This window comes from Mchenga conophoros, linkage group LG20 (genome assembly GCF_057382185.1).
Source record: "Mchenga conophoros isolate Kocher_MC1m ecotype Shallow Benthic linkage group LG20, M_conophoros_male_GT1.1, whole genome shotgun sequence".
Taxonomy (NCBI): Eukaryota; Metazoa; Chordata; class Actinopteri; order Cichliformes; family Cichlidae; genus Mchenga; species Mchenga conophoros.
In genome coordinates, this window is record NC_140545.1 from 4479 (window position 1) to 23947 (window position 19469).

The window sequence follows — 19469 nt, forward strand, 5'->3', positions numbered from 1 at the left end:
GGTTTTGAAGGAGTTAGATGCCAAAAAACGTACGGGAATATATAATAATAACTAGAAAGTGCATTTTCTGAAGAAACTGCAGTGTGAATGCTTGAATCTGAATGTATGCACTGAAATGAATTAATTGCTGAATTTTGAGTTAAAAATATTGAATGAGATTAAAAAACAAAACAAAACAAAACGAATTTAACCTGAAAACAAAGGTGCTGAACTGCTAAAAGCTGAAGGTTACACAGAAGAAGAAGTTGGAAAAAAGCTGAAAATGTTTTAATTGTAAATTAGAAAAACCTAAGAAATGAGAAAAGAACATTTAGAGTCAGAAAACATCTGAAAGAATATTAAAAGGTCATATTCTTTGAATCACTGAATGACTCAAATGTGATCCCTCCACTTTGATCCACACAGTTTAAAAAGTTTAAATGCCTGAGCTTTGAAAGACAAGATGTTGGAAAGAGAACAATAATGGCGACAATTTGAGGGTAAAATGATGGCTGTAACACTGTGGACACAGCAGCAGTTGAAAGAGAAGTGCTTAAGATGAATCTTGGCACAGTGGCAGGCAGAGCTCGTTAAGCAGGCAGGTGTGAGCCTGGTTGCTATAGTGACTGCACCCAATGGCTCCATACACACGTACACAGACATGCGCCTCACTTTTGCTGCTTAAAATGAACAGAAAAGTCAGGCCGAAACAAATCGTTCCCATATGAAAAGTACAAGTCGTATTGACGAAATTCTTTCACCGTGAGCGACAGCAATGTCTAGTCTACCTAATTCTCAGTTTTCATGCCTGTGGAGCTTATTATATGGACGTGGTGACAGTGGAAAGACACCATGCTCTTCTGATTTCAAACGAACCTTCTGAGCCATTTTAACATTAGAGTCTATGGAAGAGTTGGAGGGAGGAGGCTGTGCATTGGTGACATTTATGAAAGAACCATAACACCTAGGACAATAGTAAACACATTGGATGAAAGAGGACAGCGATGGCTACGTTTTGAGGTAAAATCATACCTGTAGAGCAAACGCTGCAGACACAGCAGCAGTTTAAAAAATATTTTAAGATTAATTTTTTTGCTCCTCTCACTCTAGCAGTTGAGCTGCCTCACTCTAGCCCCAACATTCCGTCCCATACACACCCATTATGAACTCTGAAACGGGTGAAAAAACATCATGAAACTTAAACTGGAACTGAAGAAAAAGTATAATAGATATTGAAAAGATAAAATACAAGTTGAATAGTTGAATGTCTTGTCTTCGTTTTAAAGTTTGAATGGTGGCTCTATGTCAATGTATGTGGAAGTAGTAAGAGTTTTAAAAATGAGTAAGTTGAATGAGGATTTGAAGGGTCTCTCCATTGAAATACATTATAAATTTTTGTTAAATAAAGTTGAATAAAATTAAAAATATAAATGTTAAAAATGAGAAAAGTAGAAGCATTCATGTCCAAAAGAATAGGAATCTAACGGTGTTTGAATGGTTTTTCTAAGTTGAGCGGTTTGAAGGAGTGAGATGCCAAAAAACGTACGGAATATATAATAATAACTAGAAAGTGCATTTTCTGAAGAAACTGCAGTGTGAATGCTTGAATCTGAATGTATGCACTGAAATGAATTAATTGCTGAATTTTGAGTTAAAAATATTGAATGAGATTAAAAAAAAGTCAGAATTTTTAATCTGAAAACAAAAGTGCTGAAGTGCTAAAAGCTGACGTTTAACATAGAAGAAGAAGTTGGAAAATAGCTGAAAATGTTTTAATTGTAAATTAGAAAAACCTAAGAAATGAGAAAAGAACATTTAGAGTCAGAAAACATCTGAAAGAATATTAAAAGGTCATATTCTTTGAATCACTGAATGACTAAAATGTGATCCCTCCACTTGGACCCACACAGTTTAAAAAGTTTACATCTCTGAGCTTTGAAAGACAAGATGTTGGAAAAGAACAACGATGGCGACGTTTTGAGGGTAAAATGATGGCTTTAACACTGTGGACACAGCAGCAGTTGAAAGAGAAGTGTTTAAGATGAATCTTGGCAGAGTGAGAGAGAGAGCTCGTTAAGCAGGCAGGTGTGAGCCTGGTTGCTATAGTGACCGCACCCAATGGCTCCATACACACGGACACAGACATGCACCTCACTTTTGCTGCTTAAAATGAACAGAAAAGTCAGGCCCAAACAAATCGTTCCCAAATGAAAAGTAAAAGTCGTATTGACAAAATTCTTTCACCGTGAGCGACAGCAATGTCTAGTCTACCAAATTCTCAGTTTTCATGCCTGTGGAGTTTATTATATGGACGTGGTGACAGTGGAAAGACACCATGCTCTTCTGATTTTCAAACGAACCTTCTGAGCCATTTTAACATTAGAGTCTATGGAAGAGTTGGAGGGAGGAGGCTGTGCATTGGTGACATTTATGAAAGAACCATAACACCTAGTACAATAGTAAACACATTGGATGAAAGAGGACAGCCATGGCTACGTTTTGAGGGTAAAATCATACCTGTAGAGCAAACGCTGCGGACACAGCAGCAGTTTTAAAAAGATTTTAAGATTAATTTTTTTGCTCCTCTCACTCTAGCAGTTGAGCTGTCTCACTCTAGCCCCAACATTCCGTCCCATACACACCCATTATAAATTTTGAAACGGGTGAAAAAACATCATGAAACTTAAACTGGAACTGAAGAAAAAGTATAATAGATATTGAAAAGATAAATACAAGTTGAATAGTTGAATGTCTTGTCTTCGTTTTAAAGTTTGAATGGTGGCTCTATGTGAACGTATGTGGAAGTAGTAAGAGTTTAAAAATGAGTAAGTTGAATGAGGATTTGAAGGGTCTCCCCATTGAAATACATGGGAAATTTTTGTTGAAAAAAGTTGAATAAAATTAAAAATATAAATGTTAGAAATGAGAAAAATAGAAGCAGTCGTGTCAAAAGAATAGGAATCTAACGATGTTTGAATGGTTTTTCTAAGTTGAACGGTTTTTGAAGGAGTTAGATGCCAAAAAACGTACGGAATATGGAATAATAGATAACTAGAAAGTGCATTTTCTGAAGAAACTGCAGTGTGAATGCTTGAATCTGAATGTATGCACTGAAATGAATTAATTGCTGAATTTGAGTTAAAAATATTGAATGAAATTAAAATAAAAACAACCAAATTTAACCTGAAAACAAAGGTGCTGAACTGCTAAAAGCTGAACGTTACACAGAAGAAGAAGTTGGAAAAAAGCTGAAAATGTTTTAATTGTAAATTAGAAAAACCTAAGAAATGAGAAAAGAACATTTAGAGTCAGAAAACATCTGAAAGAATATTAAAAAGTCATATTCTTTGAATCACTGAATGACTAAAATGTGATCCCTCCACTTGGACCCACACAGTTTAAAAAGTTTACATCTCTGAGCTTTGAAAGACAAGATGTTGGAAAAAGAACAACGATGGCGACGTTTTGAGGGTAAAATGATGGCTTTAACACTGTGGACACAGCAGCAGTTGAAAGAGAAGTGTTTAAGATGAATCTTGGCAGAGTGGCAGGCAGAGCTCGTTAAGCAGGCAGGTGTGAGCCTGGTTGCTATAGTGACCGCACCCAATGGCTCCATACACACGCACACAGACATGCACCTCACTTTTGCTGCTTAAAATGAACAGAAAAGTCAGGCCGAAACAAATCGCTCCCAAATGAAAAGTAAAAGTCGTATTGACAAAATTCTTTCACCGTGAGCGACAGCAATGTCTAGTCTACCTAATTCTCAGTTTCCATGCCTGTGGAGCTTATTATATGGACGTGGTGACAGTGTAAAAACAACATGCTCTTCTGATTTTCAAACGAACCTTCTGAGCCATTTTAACATTAGAGTCTATGGAAGAGTTGGAGGGAGGAGGCTGTGCATTGGTGACATTTATGAAAGAACCATAACACCTAGGACAATAGTAAACACATTGGATGAAAGAGGACAGCGATGGCTACGTTTTGAGGGTAAAATCATACCTGTAGAGCAAACGCTGCGGACACAGCAGCAGTTTTAAAAAAAGATTTTAAGATTAATTTTTTTGCTCCTCTCACTCTAGCAGTTGAGCTGCCTCACTCTAGCCCCAACATTCCGTCCCATACACACCCATTATAAACTCTGAAACGGGTGAAAAAACATCATGAAACTTAAACTGGAACTGAAGAAAAAGTATAATAGATATTGAAAAGATAAATACAAGTTGAATAGTTGAATGTCTTGTCTTCGTTTTAAAGTTTGAATGGTGGCTCTATGTCAATGTATGTGGAAGTAGTAAGAGTTTAAAAATGAGTAAGTTGAATGAGGATTTGAAGGGTCTCCCCATTGAAATACATTATAAATTTTTGTTGAATAAAGTTGAATAAAATTAAAAATATAAATGTTAAAAATATGAAAAATAGAAGCAGTGTTGTCCAAAAGAATAGGAATCTAACGGTGTTTGAATGGTTTTTCTAAGTTGAACGGTTTTGAAGGAGTAGGCTTTCAAAAAACGTACGGAATAGATAATAATAATAAAAAAATAGAATAATAATAAAGATTCGAATAACAATACTGTGAATGCTTTTCAAGCATTCACACTAATTAGAAGAACAATACTGTGAATGCTTTTCAAGCATTCACACTAACTAGAAAGTGCATTTTCTGAAGAAACTGCAGTGTGAATGCTTGAATCTGAATGTATGCACTGAAATGAATTAATTGCTGAATTTTGAGTTAAAAATATTAAATGAAATTTTAAAAAAACAAACAAAAAAAACCAAATTTAACCTGAAAACAAAGGTGCTGAACTGCTAAAAGCTGAAGGTTACACAGAAGCAGAAGTTGGAAAAAAGCTGAAAATGTTTTAAATGTAAATTAGAAAACCCTAAGAAATGAGAAAAGAACATTTAGAGTCAGAAAACATCTGAATGAATATTAAAAGGTCATATTCTTTGAATCACTGAATGACTAAAATGTGATCCCTCCACTTTGATCCACACAGTTTAAAAAATGTAAAAGTCTGAGCTTTGAAAAACAGTGTTGGAAAGAGAACAACGATGGCGACGTTTTGAGGGTAAAATGATGGCTTTAACACTGTGGACACAGCAGCAGTTGAAAGAGAAGTGTTTAAGATGAATCTTGGCAGAGTGGCAGAGAGAGCTCGTTAAGCAGGCAGGTGTGAGCCTGGTTGCTATAGTGACCGCACCCAATGGCTCCATACACACGTACACAGACACGCGCCTCACTTTTGCTGCTTAAAATGAACAGAAAAGTCAGGCCGAAACAAATCGTTCCCAAATGAAAAGTAAAAGTCGTACTGACAAAATTCTTTCACCGTGAGCGACAGCCATGTCTTGTCTACCAAATTCTCAGTTTTCATGCCTGTGGAGTTTATTATATGGACGTGGTGACAGTGTAAAGACACCATGCTCTTCTGATTTTCAAACGAACCTTCTGAGCCATTTTAACATTAGAGTCTATGGAAGAGTTGGAGGGAGGAGGCTGTGCATTGGTGACATTTACGAAAGAACCATAACACCTAGGACAATAGTAAACACATTGGATGAAAGAGGACAGCCATGGCTACGTTTTGAGGGTAAAATCATACCTGTAGAGCAAACGCTGCGGACACAGCAGCAGTTTTAAAAAAGATTTTAAGATTAATTTTTTTGCTCCTCTCACTCTAGCAGTTGAGCTGCCTCACTCTAGCCCCAACATTCCGTCCCATACACACCCATTATAAACTCTGAAACGGGTGAAAAAACATCATGAAACTTAAACTGGAACTGAAGAAAAAGTATAATAGATATTGAAAAGATAAATACAAGTTGAATAGTTGAATGTCTTGTCTTCGTTTTAAGTTTGAATGGTGGCTCTATGTCAATGTATGTGGAAGTAGATACAGTTTAAAGAGGAGGAATTTGAATGAGAATTTGAAGGGTCTCCCCATTGAAATACATTATAAATTTTTGTTGAATAAAGTTGAATAAAATTAAAAATATAAATGTTAAAAATGAGAAAAATAGAAGCAGTCTTGTCCAAAAGAAGAGGAATCTGAAGGTGTTTGAATGGTTTTTCTAAGTTGAACGGTTTTGAAGGAGTTAGATGCCAAAAAACGTACGGAATATGGAATAATAGATAATAAGAAAGATTAGAATAACAATACTGTGAATGCTTTTCAAGCATTCACACTAATAACTAGAAAGTGCATTTTCTGAAGAAACTGCAGTGTGAATGCTTGAATCTGAATGTATGCATTGAAATGAAATAATTACTGAATTTAAGTTAAAAATTTTGAATGAGATAAAAAAAAAACCCCGAATTTAACCTGAAAACAAAAGTGCTGAACTGCTGAAGGTTACACAGAAGAAGAAGTTGGAAAAAAGCTGAAAATGTTTTAATTGTAAATTAGAAAAACCTAAGAAATGAGAAAAGAACATTTAGAGTCAGAAAACATCTGAAAGAATATTAAAAGGTCATATTCTTTGAATCACTGAATGACTAAAATGTGATCCCTCCACTTGGATCCACACAGTTTAAAAAGTTTACATCTCTGAGCTTTGAAAGACAAGATGTTGGAAAGAGAACAACGATGGCGACGTTTTGAGGATAAAATGATGGCTGTAACACTGTGGAGACAGCAGCAGTTGAAAGAGAAGTGTTTCAGATGAATTTTGGCAGAGTGGCAGAGAGAGCTCGTTAAGCAGGCAGGTGTGAGCCTGGTTGCTATAGTGACCGCACCCAATGGCTCCATACACACGGACACAGACATGCACCTCACTTTTGCTGCTTAAAATGAACAGAAAAGTCAGGCCGAAACAAATCGTTCCCATATGAAAAGTACAAGTCGTATTGACAAAATTCTTTCACCGTGAGCGACAGCAATGTCTAGTCTACTGAATTCTCAGTTTTCATGCCTGTGGAGTTTATTATATGGACGTGGTGACAGTGGAAAGACACCATGCTCTTCTGATTTTCAAAAGAACCTTCTGAGCCATTTTAACATTAGAGTCTATGGAAGAGTTGGAGGGAGGAGGCTGTGCATTGGTGACATTTATGAAAGAACCATAACACCTAGGACAATAGTAAACACATTGGATGAAAGAGGACAGCGATGGCTACGTTTTGAGGGTAAAATCATACCTGTAGAGCAAACGCTGTGGACACAGCAGCAGTTTTAAAAAATATTTTAAGATTAATTTTTTTGCTCCTCTCACTCTAGCAGTTGAGCTCTCTCACTCTAGCCCCAACATTCCGTCCCATACACACCCATTATAAACTCTGAAACGGGTGAAAAAACATCATGAAACTTAAACTGGAACTGAAGAAAAAGTATAATAGATATTGAAAAGATAAATACAAGTTGAATAGTTGAATGTCTTGTCTTCGTTTTAAAGTTTGAATGGTGGCTCTATGTCAATGTATGTGGAAGTAGTAAGAGTTTAAAAATGAGTAAGTTGAATGAGGATTTGAAGGGTCTCCCCATTGAAATACATTATAAATTTTTGTTGAATAAAGTTGAATAAAATTAAAAATATAAATGTTAAAAATATGAAAAATAGAAGCAGTGTTGTCCAAAAGAATAGGAATCTAACGGTGTTTGAATGGTTTTTCTAAGTTGAACGGTTTTGAAGGAGTAGGCTTTCAAAAAACGTACGGAATAGATAATAATAATAAAAAAATATAACTAGAAAGTGCATTTTCTGAAGAAACTGCAGTGTGAATGCTTGAATCTGAATGTATGCACTGAAATGAATTAATTGCTGAATTTTGAGTTAAAAATATTGAATGAGATTAAAAAAAAAACAAAAAAAAAAAACACGAATTTAACCTGAAAACAAAGGTGCTGAACTGCTAAAAGCTGAAGGTTACACAGAAGAAGGAGTTGGAAAAAAACTGAAAATGTTTTAAATGTAAATTAGAAAACCCTAAGAAATGAGAAAAGAACATTTAGAGTCAGAAAACATCTGAATGAATATTAAAAGGTCATATTCTTTGAATCACTGAATGACTCAAATGTGATCCCTCCACTTTGATCCACACAGTTTAAAAAGTTTAAATGCCTGAGCTTTGAAAGATACGGTGTTGGAAAGAGAACAATAATGGCGACAATTTGAGGGTAAAATGATGGCTGTAACACTGTGGACACAGCAGCAGTTGAAAGAGAAGTGCTTAAGATGAATCTTGGTACAGTGGCAGGCAGAGCTCGTTAAGCAGGCAGGTGTGAGCCTGGTTGCTATAGTGACTGCACCCAAGGGCTCCATACACACGTACACAGACATGCACCTCACTTTTGCTGCTTAAAATGAACAGAAAAGTCAGGCCGAAACAAATCGCTCCCAAATGAAAAGTAAAAGTCGTATTGACAAAATTCTTTCACCGTGAGCGACAGCAATGTCTAGTCTACCTAATTCTCAGTTTTCATGCCTGTGGAGCTTATTATATGGACGTGGTGACAGTGGAAAGACACCATGCTCTTCTGATTTTCAAACGAACCTTCTGAGCCATTTTAACATTAGAGTCTATGGAAGAGTTGGAGGGAGGAGGCTGTGCATTGGTGACATTTATGAAAGAACCATAACACCTAGTACAATAGTAAGCACATTGGATGAAAGAGGACAGCCATGGCTACGTTTTGAGGGTAAAATCATACCTGTAGAGCAAACGCTGTGGACACAGCAGCAGTTTTAAAAAAGATTTTAAGATTAATTTTTTTGCTCCTCTCACTCTAGCAGTTGAGCTGCCTCACTCTAGCCCCAACATTCCGTCCCATACACACCCATTATAAACTCTGAAACGGGTGAAAAAACATCATGAAACTTAAACTGGAACTGAAGAAAAAGTATAATAGATATTGAAAAGATAAATACAAGTTGAATAGCTGAATGTCTTGTCTTCGTTTTAAAGTTTGAATGGTGGCTCTATGTCAATGTATGTGGAAGTAGTAAGAGTTTAAAAATGAGTAAGTTGAATGAGGATTTGAAGGGTCTCCCCATTGAAATACATTATAAATTTTTGTTGAATAAAGTTGAATAAAATTAAAAATATAAATGTTAAAAATGAGAAAAATAGAAGCAATGTTGTCCAAAATAATAGGAATCTAACGGTGTTTGAATGGTTTTTCTAAGTTGAACGGTTTTGAAGGAGTAGGCTTTCAAAAAACGTACGGAAAAATAAAATATAATAATAACTAGAAAGTGCATTTTCTGAAGAAACTGCAGTGTGAATGCTTGAATCTGAATGTATGCACTGAAATGAATTAATTGCTGAATTTTGAGTTAAAAATATTGAATGAGATAAAAAAAAAAAAAAAAAAAAACGAATTTAACCTGAAAACAAAGGTGCTGAACCGCTAAAAGCTGAACGTTACACAGAAGAAGAAGTTGGAAAAAACTGAAAATGTTTTAAATGTAAATTAGAAAACCCTAAGAAATGAGAAAAGAACATTTAGAGTCAGAAAACATCTGAATGAATATTAAAAGGTCATATTCTTTGAATCACTGAATGACTCAAATGTGATCCCTCCACTTTGATCCACACAGTTTAAAAAGTTTAAATGCCTGAGCTTTGAAAGACACGGTGTTGGAAAGAGAACAATAATGGCGACAATTTGAGGGTAAAATGATGGCTGTAACACTGTGGACACAGCAGCAGTTGAAAGAGAAGTGCTTAAGATGAATCTTGGTACAGTGGCAGGCAGAGCTCGTTAAGCAGGCAGGTGTGAGCCTGGTTGCTATAGTGACCGCACCCATGGCTCCATACACACGTACACAGACATGCGCCTCACTTTTGCTGCTTAAAATGAACAGAAAAGTCAGGCCGAAACAAATCGCTCCCAAATGAAAAGTATAGGTCGTATTGACGAAATTCTTTCACCGTGAGCGACAGCAGCTTCTAGTCTACTGAATTCTCAGTTTTCATGCCTGTGGAGTTTATTATATGGACGTGGTGACAGTGGAAAGACACCATGCTCTTCTGATTTTCAAACCAACCTTCTGAGCCAATTAACATTAGAGTCTATGGAAGAGTTGGAGGGAGGAGGCTGTGCATTGGTGACATTTATGAAAGAACCATAGCACCTAGTACAATAGTAAACACATTGGATGAAAGAGGACAGCGATGGCTACGTTTTGAGGGTAAAATCATACCTGTAGAGCAAACGCTGCGGACACAGCAGCAGTTTTAAAAAAGATTTTAAGATTAATTTTTTTGCTCCTCTCACTCTAGCAGTTGAGCTGTCTCACTCTAGCCCCAACATTCCGTCCCATACACACCCATTATAAACTCTGAAACGGGTGAAAAAACATCATGAAACTTAAACTGGAACTGAAGAAAAAGTATAATAGATATTGAAAAGATAAATACAAGTTGAATAGTTGAATGTCTTGTCTTCGTTTTAAAGTTTGAATGGTGGCTCTATGTCAATGTATGTGGAAGTAGTAAGAGTTTAAAAATGAGTAAGTTGAATGAGAATTTGAAGGGTGTCCCCATTGAAATACATTATAAATTTTTGTTGAATAAAGTTGAATAAAATTAAAAATATAAATGTTAAAAATGAGAAAAGTAGAAGCATTCATGTCCAAAAGAATAGGAATCTAACGGTGTTTGAATGGTTTTTCTAAGTTGAGCGGTTTTGAAGGAGTGAGATGCCAAAAAACGTACGGAATATATAATAATAATAATAATAATAATAATAAAGATTCGAATAACAATACTGTGAATGCTTTTCAAGCATTCACACTAATAAAGATTAGAATAACAATACTGTGAATGCTTTTCAAGCATTCACACTAAATAGAATAATAATAAAGATTCGAATAACAATACTGTGAATGCTTTTCAAGCATTCACACTAATAATAATAATAATAAAGATTCGAATAACAATACTGTGAATGCTTTTCAAGCATTCACACTAATAAAGATTCGAATAACAATACTGTGAATGCTTTTCAAGCATTCACACTAATAAAGATTAGAAGAACAATACTGTGAATGCTTTTCAAGCATTCACACTAATAACACATGAAGAGAAAGCATTACAGGTTCTCATTTGAAGGCTGAAGGTGAGCATTTACTTTGATGAGATGAAATACTGTCAGTCAAATCCTCTAGATTCAGGTTAAATTTAAAAGAGGCACAGCCCCTCAATTGTTCACTGGATTAAAGTCTGTAATTGCACCATACTGAGCACCGATAGGAAATAGGACATATCAAAGTTGAAGCCGTGTATTTAGCCATTAGCTGGATCAGACTGGCAGTGGACGTTGAATACTTTGAGACAAGATGAGGCATAACGCTACCTGGATCTCATTATCCAAGCAACAGGCACTGCAGGTAGGAAGAAAGGGCAACACTGGACAGGAAAAGGTCAGAATCCACATCTCTGTTCCACATTGTGATGAATGTTAAAGAACAAACTATAATCCCCCTGCCTCGCACTGCTGTCAGAATATTAATGGCTCTGAAAAAGCCACAGTTTTTACAGAGAAATCACAGTTTTCCTTCAGTCTGGGCAATCTGAAGACGATTTTCTCTTCTTGAATCTTTAAAAAAAAGAAAATGTAAGTGGGTAGTCCTATCAGCTTCTCAGCTAGAAAAACACATTTAAAATGTTTTAGTGTCAGAAGAAAAGACTTGCTCTGTGTGTTAACACCACACAGCTTCCATTAGATGTCTATATCTAGCATTGAAATCTAAATGTATTGTTCACTGAACCACTTTCATTACATCTACTACAGTAAGTAATATCCTATATCACGGCTTTCCCCAAAGAACATCAATGAATTTGCTACATTGATCTGTTACATTTGTGTGTAGGTGGAGAAACACATTGAGATTGAAAATCTTGTTGCTGCACTGCATTTTAGCCTACTGAGTATACTGTCTTCAGACAGATTGCCCTTCTGCAACGAATGTATCCCCATGTGACGGTTGAACTTCTATCCTTAAACAGTGAAAGACGCCTGTTCTTTTTCAATTCTGTTTGATTTGTCGTAAAACATCAAGTGTAGGGTTTTTTTTTCAAATTGTAGTTGTGTTGGAAATAAGTTCCTGTTATGTCCTGTCACCTTCATGCTGCCACATATCCACGTAAAAAGAGAAATATACCATACAGCATGACACAGAACTAATGGTCCTCAGCTTTGCTAGCACCCCACCGTTCATTACAACACCAACAATACAACACTGGTTGTCAGAAAAAACAACATAGTGAAGATTTTGCTGTAGAGCCATATCAGCAATCAGTTTACCACTGTAAATTTAGCTTTGAGTAAAAGAGAGCAAATACACTTGAAGGGATTTATGCATGCATGTAACAGATTTCAGATAAACTTCTGAACTTCGGCGAAATCGCTTTTTGTACCCAGCCCTTTTGTACAGCTTAACACAAACACATCAGAGACAGAACCCTCTATCCTTTTGCTATTCATGGAGTCGTCTGATTTTCCCTTGAGGAGCGACTTAGGAATAAAAATGCTGCCAAGTTAATCTTGAATCAACCAAGAAGCTGTTACTGTTGCCACTCTCTCTTTGCTTTGCTGCCTAGTTAAACAATAAATGTGCACAAACCAACAGTGATGGTTAGTTAGGTAGTATTACTAGCTTTCATGCATTAGAATTAGAATCAATGTTTCCGTAACAATGAAAAATATGACTGTGCAAGAAAAGCATCACTGTAGTAATAGAACTATAATCCTCCACATTTCTCCTCAACTATTTACAGTTTTATTGTCCTTTCTAACATTGGTTGATTTTCACAGCTGTAATTACTAACAATACAATGATCACTATCTGTCCAACCAATAGTTACACAAAGTTAGCGACTACTTAATAAACATAGTTTAGCATTTAGCACATAAAAACACTTGTCTTGCTATCAAGGAGGTAGCTGGCTAATCTACTAGCAACTGACCACTTGCTAAGAGGAAATATGAGTGCCTTTGGGTTTTTATTCAGGTAAAGTGACACACTGGAATTGGGAAACAATCACTGACCACTTAATAAAAACACACCTGTTCAACTGCTCAGGAATGGAAATATCTTACCAGCAGCCTGTCACATGGTAGCAACTTGTGGATTTATGCAATTTAGGCATTTAAGTGATAGCCAGAGAAGAATGGTCAGACTGCTCCACGCTGATAGGAAGGCAACAGTAACTCAAACACCCAGTTGTTACAACCAAGGTATGCAGAAGAGCATCTCTGAACGCAAAAGCAGTAACTGTAATTGCTGTCAGCTAGCAACAGGAAACTCCAAAATTAGACAATTGAAGACTGATGAGTCTAGATTTCTGATGCAGCATTCAGATGGTTGGGTTCAAATTTGGCAGTGAGTGTAAATTCACTACTACATGGCATTAGGTGATGAATCATCAGTGAAACCAGTTAATTTATACTGTTTTCCAAATACTGCTTGCATTTTCTTGATATGAATAAAATACAGTGACTCAAATATTTAAACTACTTGAAACTGAAGCATTTATCAAAGTTAATATTAGATCAATAAACCCACCTGTTGAGCCAATGCCCAACGTCAGGGATATGAGCCCACTGCACCCCAGTTTGGTTGAGGGAGGCGCAGTAGCCGGCAGCAGAGCAGAGTGAATGGTGGCGTGGCTAACGCTAACCACTTCTCTGAGAAAATCTCTGCTTTGGGGTGAGCGGAGGGATGACGGTCTTTGGAAGGGAGGATATGCTCTTCGTCATCTCCAGAGCCCCTCTTCTCTCTGAAGTACTTGCGGCAGACATCCTGGAACACGGTGAGGCAGAGCGTGTTGAGCAGAAAGTACCAGGTTTGGTGCTCTTCCTCTACGAAACTGCTGGCCGCCAGGCTGAGAGTGTGACCGACGGTGCCGGCCAGCAGCAAAACATCCAGCTCTGACAGCGACCAGTCAACCTCACTGCTCCTCAGAGGAGACTGTGAAAAGAGAATAAAAAAGGATCATTTTAAATACAGAGGAAAGAGCTATTCCATCCACACAGGCTCGACTACATACTCAACCTACTTTCACCTCGCCCACCCCAGAGTGATGGCATCACAATTCTCAGTGGGACAATTAGATGGATGAAACTATTGCTTGGGTGATTCACACTAATATAGCACAATACTGAAAACCTCAGCTCGTGACACTCATTACATGACTCATGCACTTCACAATACTAGGATTACTGCCTCGTGCTTCTAGCAGTCATGTAGCAGTTCATAACAATGAAAGCTTTGAATTGGCGCTTTCTTTAAAAAACAAAAGACTTTACCTCATTCATTTATTCCATAATTTGTAGGAAATTCTGTCAAAATTAGCATACAGATTCTTAAATCGGGGCTGTGAGGTTACAATGACCGTGACCATAACCATCAGATCTTAAAGTCCAATTAGATGTTTGTGCCGAATTTAACAAATATTCCCAAGGTGTTCCTGAGAATTCACGAGGTAGGCATGAGTTATGCCTAAAAATGTCTGTCGTAATAATTAATCAGTATTACTATACTCCTTTGAGATTACCCATGATGCATTGAGTATTTCCTTTTCAGTCACCTTTCTCACTCAACATGTGTTAATAGACCTCTCTGCATTGAATCATACTTGTTATTAATCTCTGTCTCTCTTCCACAGCATGTCTTTAACCTGTCTTCCTTCTCTCACCCCAACCAATCACAGCAGATGGCCCCGCCCCTCCCTGAGCCTGGTTCTGCCGGAGGTTTCTTCCTGTTAAAAGGGAGTTTTTCCTTCCCACTGTCACCAAAGTGCTTGCTCATAGGGGGTCATATGATTGTTGGGTTTTTATCTGTATGTATTTTTGTAGCGTCTATCTTACAATTTAAAGCCCTTTGAGGTGACTGTTGTTGTGATTTGGTGCTGTATAAATAAAACTGAATTGAACTAAATACACAAAATGGATTTAATTAATTAATTAACTATGTTTTATGCTGATAATGTAAGGCAGAAAGAGGCACTTAGGTAGATGCATCATGGGAGTGTTCCAAAGTTTTTCCTGATTGGAGAAATGTTTTGGAATATATGGGCCAATGGTTGAAGTGTGGTTTGTCCAGAGGCTCATGCCAGACTGATTCTTGTGATTTGGAAATGATCTCAAACCCTGATGCTAAAACTGTGGACTGAACAGATAATGAACACTGCTGACTGTGAGAAGATGTTGGCTTAATGTTTCTGTGACTTCAAATCCAAAGTGAAAACATAACTTTTGTGTACTGGATGTTTGCCAAATCAATATTACCCAACAACTTATTGCACAAATTGACTTATATACCTCACTTTATGTCAGTGTATTGTTCTGTTGATGTTTTTGTCTAATTCAATAAGATCTGAATAAATAAAAAGGTATCGTGGGGTCACGCTGACCTTGGCCTTTCACACCCAAACTTAGCTCATCTCTGAATCCAAGGGAACATCCCTAACTAACTTGAAGAAATCTCTGATGGCGTTCAAAGAGCTACACAGTCTTCAAAAACGGGAAAGACACAAAGCATTATGGACAAAATTAATGCCTCCAGCTACAGCTGTCACCAGCGGGAGGTATAAAAACAGTTCAATTTCAAACCCGTTATGCCTGCTCTGTTCATGCAGACCAAAACGAGAACAAGCGTTAACTGATGCATGTGCTATTTGCACTCAAATTTAAAAAGGTACACCGTTCAGACTCCTGTTACGATGAACGGAAATATTACTGCCAAACATCAGATCATCCATCACATGTCACTACTGGATGTACAGCAGCAGGTTCCTGCCTTGGCACTGCTGACAGTGACCATGAGCTGTCATTCATAAATTGCAGTCGGTCTGTTATGGATGCTTCAATCCCATTTTTAAGATTGCTGTTTGTCCAATCGAACACTTGTATGCAAATGATTTTATTCACTGAGCTTAAGTTCAGGCTGAGTTCAGCCAGCCTCTTAGCTCAACAGCAATATTTTAACCTAACAAACAACAGACATGCATCTCAGCCTGTCTTTGCCTTGATGACAAAGACAGGCTGGGATGATATATTCAGCCCCTCCAGGATACAGTGGTGGCTTCGCTGTGGGACCGGGCTGTTGCAGAATAATTTCCCCTTACACCAGGTTATTGTTATTGCAACCTTTACACCTATCCCTCTTTAAACAAGATGCCGGGTCATTAAATATTTGGTCTAGCAGTTATGTATACACAGAAAGAGAAAAACATTACTTAACTCTGGATATAAAAGTCGTGGGTGAATACATTTTCATATATTAACAGTGCACTAAGAGCAGGTTGCATTTTTATTAAGGTCTTTTCAGGTTTTTACGAATATCTTCTAGATTAAAAAACAAAACAAAAAAAACAACAACAAAAAAACGGCGTATTCCTAAACTCTCCCAAAATATAGTTCTCTACGAGTCCCATAGTTTAAGTCAAGTAGAGATTGTTCATCTGTTCTGTGTACGAAACTATAAGCCATCCATGCATTACTGAGAAAAGGACTGATGGCCTTTATGCCTACAGCTCCTGTTTTTGAGATAAAACATGTCACATCCCAAAGGAAGCTGTAAAATAGTTTTCCAGCTTCACTGCTCCTTGCTCTTTCCTTCAGCGGCTGGCAAATTGTGAAATCAGAAAAGCCTGCTGCATACTAATCTGTGTTAATGGCAGGGTTTCAAAGTAGATGGATACATACTTAATGAAAGTATTACTTAAAAAACAGCAAAAACAAGTAGCAACATTTACCCAGGCTAATATAACCAAGTGATGCAGGATAGATAAAACTTCACTAAATCATTGAGTATACAATTTGCATGCATTAGCAATACAACAGATGACACATTTATGACTCAAGTTAGTCATCGGGTTTAACAGAAAAACTAGAGCAAAACACTCAAGAGATACTTCAGTTTATAGAAAAGTTATTATAAAAAGTATCACTGGCATACGTATTCAACACCTCCTCCACTGTGAGTGGAGGAGGAGGTAGTCACTGTTCATTCAATGACATTCGAATGAACGCTGTCCAGGCAAAATTGCTATTCAGCTATTATTAGAAAGAACTGCTTCTTTTGATGCATTCGGTTATATCCTGGTCTTGGATATTTTTGAAAAAAGGGTTGAGACTGGACCTGTTGAAATACTAGTGCCTACTAGGCCCTAGGCTGAACTCAACTCTATACTGCAAAATAAAGAGTCTACAATTATACAGAGAAAACCCCAACAATCACATGACCCCCTTTGAGCAAAGACTTGGCAACCGTGAGAAGAAAAAACTCCCTTTTAACAGGAAGAAACCTGCGGCAGAACCAGGTTTAGGGGAGGGGCAACTATGTGCCACGACTTCTCTGTCTGCTCTTTTCACCAGCAGGTCAGGGCAGATGATTTCATCCTCCTAAGTCTTTCCTTTCTTCCTCCCCATCAAGGTTGTTTGATGTTTTCTCTGTAATACTGTAGGGTCATTTTCCTACAATATATATTTATAGAATATATTGAAAGAAAATGGAGACTTTAGTGATCCTACTTGGTTCAGATATCACTTGCAGGACAGGACTCATTTTATCTCAATTTTGTTCCCAAGCACGTCACCTGTTAAACACAACAAGGATCAGTACATTGTCTCTTTCTATACAAGCTAAACATTAAGAATTTTCTAGTTTTGGTGGTCCTATATGAATTGTAGCCTCACTTCCCTGTTATTAGCTGACCGGAGTAGCACCTAGTGTGGTGTTCTGCTGTGGCCCACTTACTTAAAGTTTCAATTTGTTGTGCATCAGAGATGCTCTTCTGCACACCTTGGTTATAACACGTCAGTATTTGTTACTGTTGCCTTTCTGACAGCTCAGAGCAGTTAAAGCTATTTTCCTTTGACATCAACAAGGCACTTTCCCCCAAAGCTCTGCTGCTCACCGCTAATTTCTCTTTCTCAGACCACTCTTTATAAACCTTAGAGACGCCTGTGCAGGAAAATCCCATTAGATCAGCAGTTTAGACCTGCCTGTCTGGCACTAACCTTTATTCTAATGCTGTCTGAACTGTAGCTGGTCGTCTTGACATGTGTACAGTTAGATTTCTGTCTTAACAAACAGCTGAACAGGTGAACCTAATGAATTGCTGAGTGAGTGTAAATTATATCCCGACTTAGTTTTCTGTGCTTTTGGCTGGTCTACACATCATCACTTACTGAGTCAGGAGGAAATTATACTCCCATCATGTTCTTTGCTGAGAGTCGAGGAAATTTAGTCGAGAAACAATCATCATATATCTTGTAAATAGGGCTGCCACGATTTGTCGACTAGTCACGATTACGTCGATTATCAAAATCGTCGACGACTGATTTAATAGTCGACGCGTCGTTTGAAGCTTTGTAAGATCACAAAAGACGCAGGAATAAGTGGCAGGATTTAAGAGTGTAATAACGGACTGAAACAGAAGATGGCAGCATTGCATGTACAAGGATGTCAGCTACCGTTAAACCCCGAAGAAGAAGAAGCAGCTGTGTCCCAGAATTCATAGCGCGGCCCAGCGCAGTTTCCAACAATGGCGGCAGCTAGTTAGTTTTAATGTTACTCTTATTATTCTTTCTGGGTCACAAAATAAACGTTTAACATATTTTCAGGCGAGAATGTAGCTGTGTAAACCTCAAATATCTGCTCAGTTTATCAGGACACCACATATTTTCAAAAGCGCTCCGACGTTTTCGGAGACATCTGTTACCCACTAGCTCGTTAGCGAGCCGGGGGCTAGGCTCACTAGCGCTGTGAGAACACCGGACTCCCCGCAAATCGTTTTCAAACCCACCACCGTCTTTCGCTACTCAGGTTAAATATATATGAGTCACTTAGATAACTTAAAATGTTATTGTTTGGCTTTTTTTTTAGTATTTTATTTGTTCCTGAGTAAATCAGTTTGTCTGAGATTAAAGTTATAGTTTTTACACAGCTGAATAAACGTCAAGCAGACAACTGATTATCAGAAGTGTGAGATGCTCCAGAATATACTCCGGTGTCCTGTTATATTTTAGATAGCAAGGAGTTTATTAAACTTCACCGAAACAATCTGCAAATTTCATTAAAATTTAATAAACTATCATCTTGTCTTTATTTTTAGTTAGCACAAACACTTCAAGCTGTAAGCTAATGATAGTTATATAAGAGCAGATGCTGCTGGTGCAATAAGCTGTACGCTGTACGTCCAATGGATGATGATCTGATTAGTCAACTAATCGCAAAAATAATCGGTGACTAGTCGACTATCAAAATAATCGTTTGTGGCAGCCCTACTTGTAAAAAGGAAGTTTTAGTTTATACATTTAAAAGAAACCAGTTAATTAAGAGGGCTTCACAGGGCTGTTTTTATTTACTAATGCTAGGGTTATGGGTGTGGTCTTACATTAAACAAACACATGAGGGTTTTTCATCTTCACATGAACCATGAAGTGAACTACGATATGGTCGTCTATTGACTTGAGCAGATCATTCTAAATAATGCATAAATATTCTCTGACCATGCTGAGGGCTCCATG

At 37.4% G+C, this 19469-nt stretch overlaps 1 pseudogene across 1 annotated transcript in view; it reads right to left on the reverse strand.

Moving 5' to 3' along the window:
* Positions 1–13497: 13497 nt before the first annotated feature.
* Positions 13498–19469, reverse strand: part of LOC146549935 (GPI ethanolamine phosphate transferase 2, catalytic subunit-like) — a 28018-nt pseudogene continuing 22046 nt past the window's right edge. Inside the window, exon 5 of the transcript XR_014890158.1 lies at positions 13498–13902. The product of XR_014890158.1 is annotated as a GPI ethanolamine phosphate transferase 2, catalytic subunit-like (transcript). The remainder of the gene's footprint in view (positions 13903–19469) is intronic.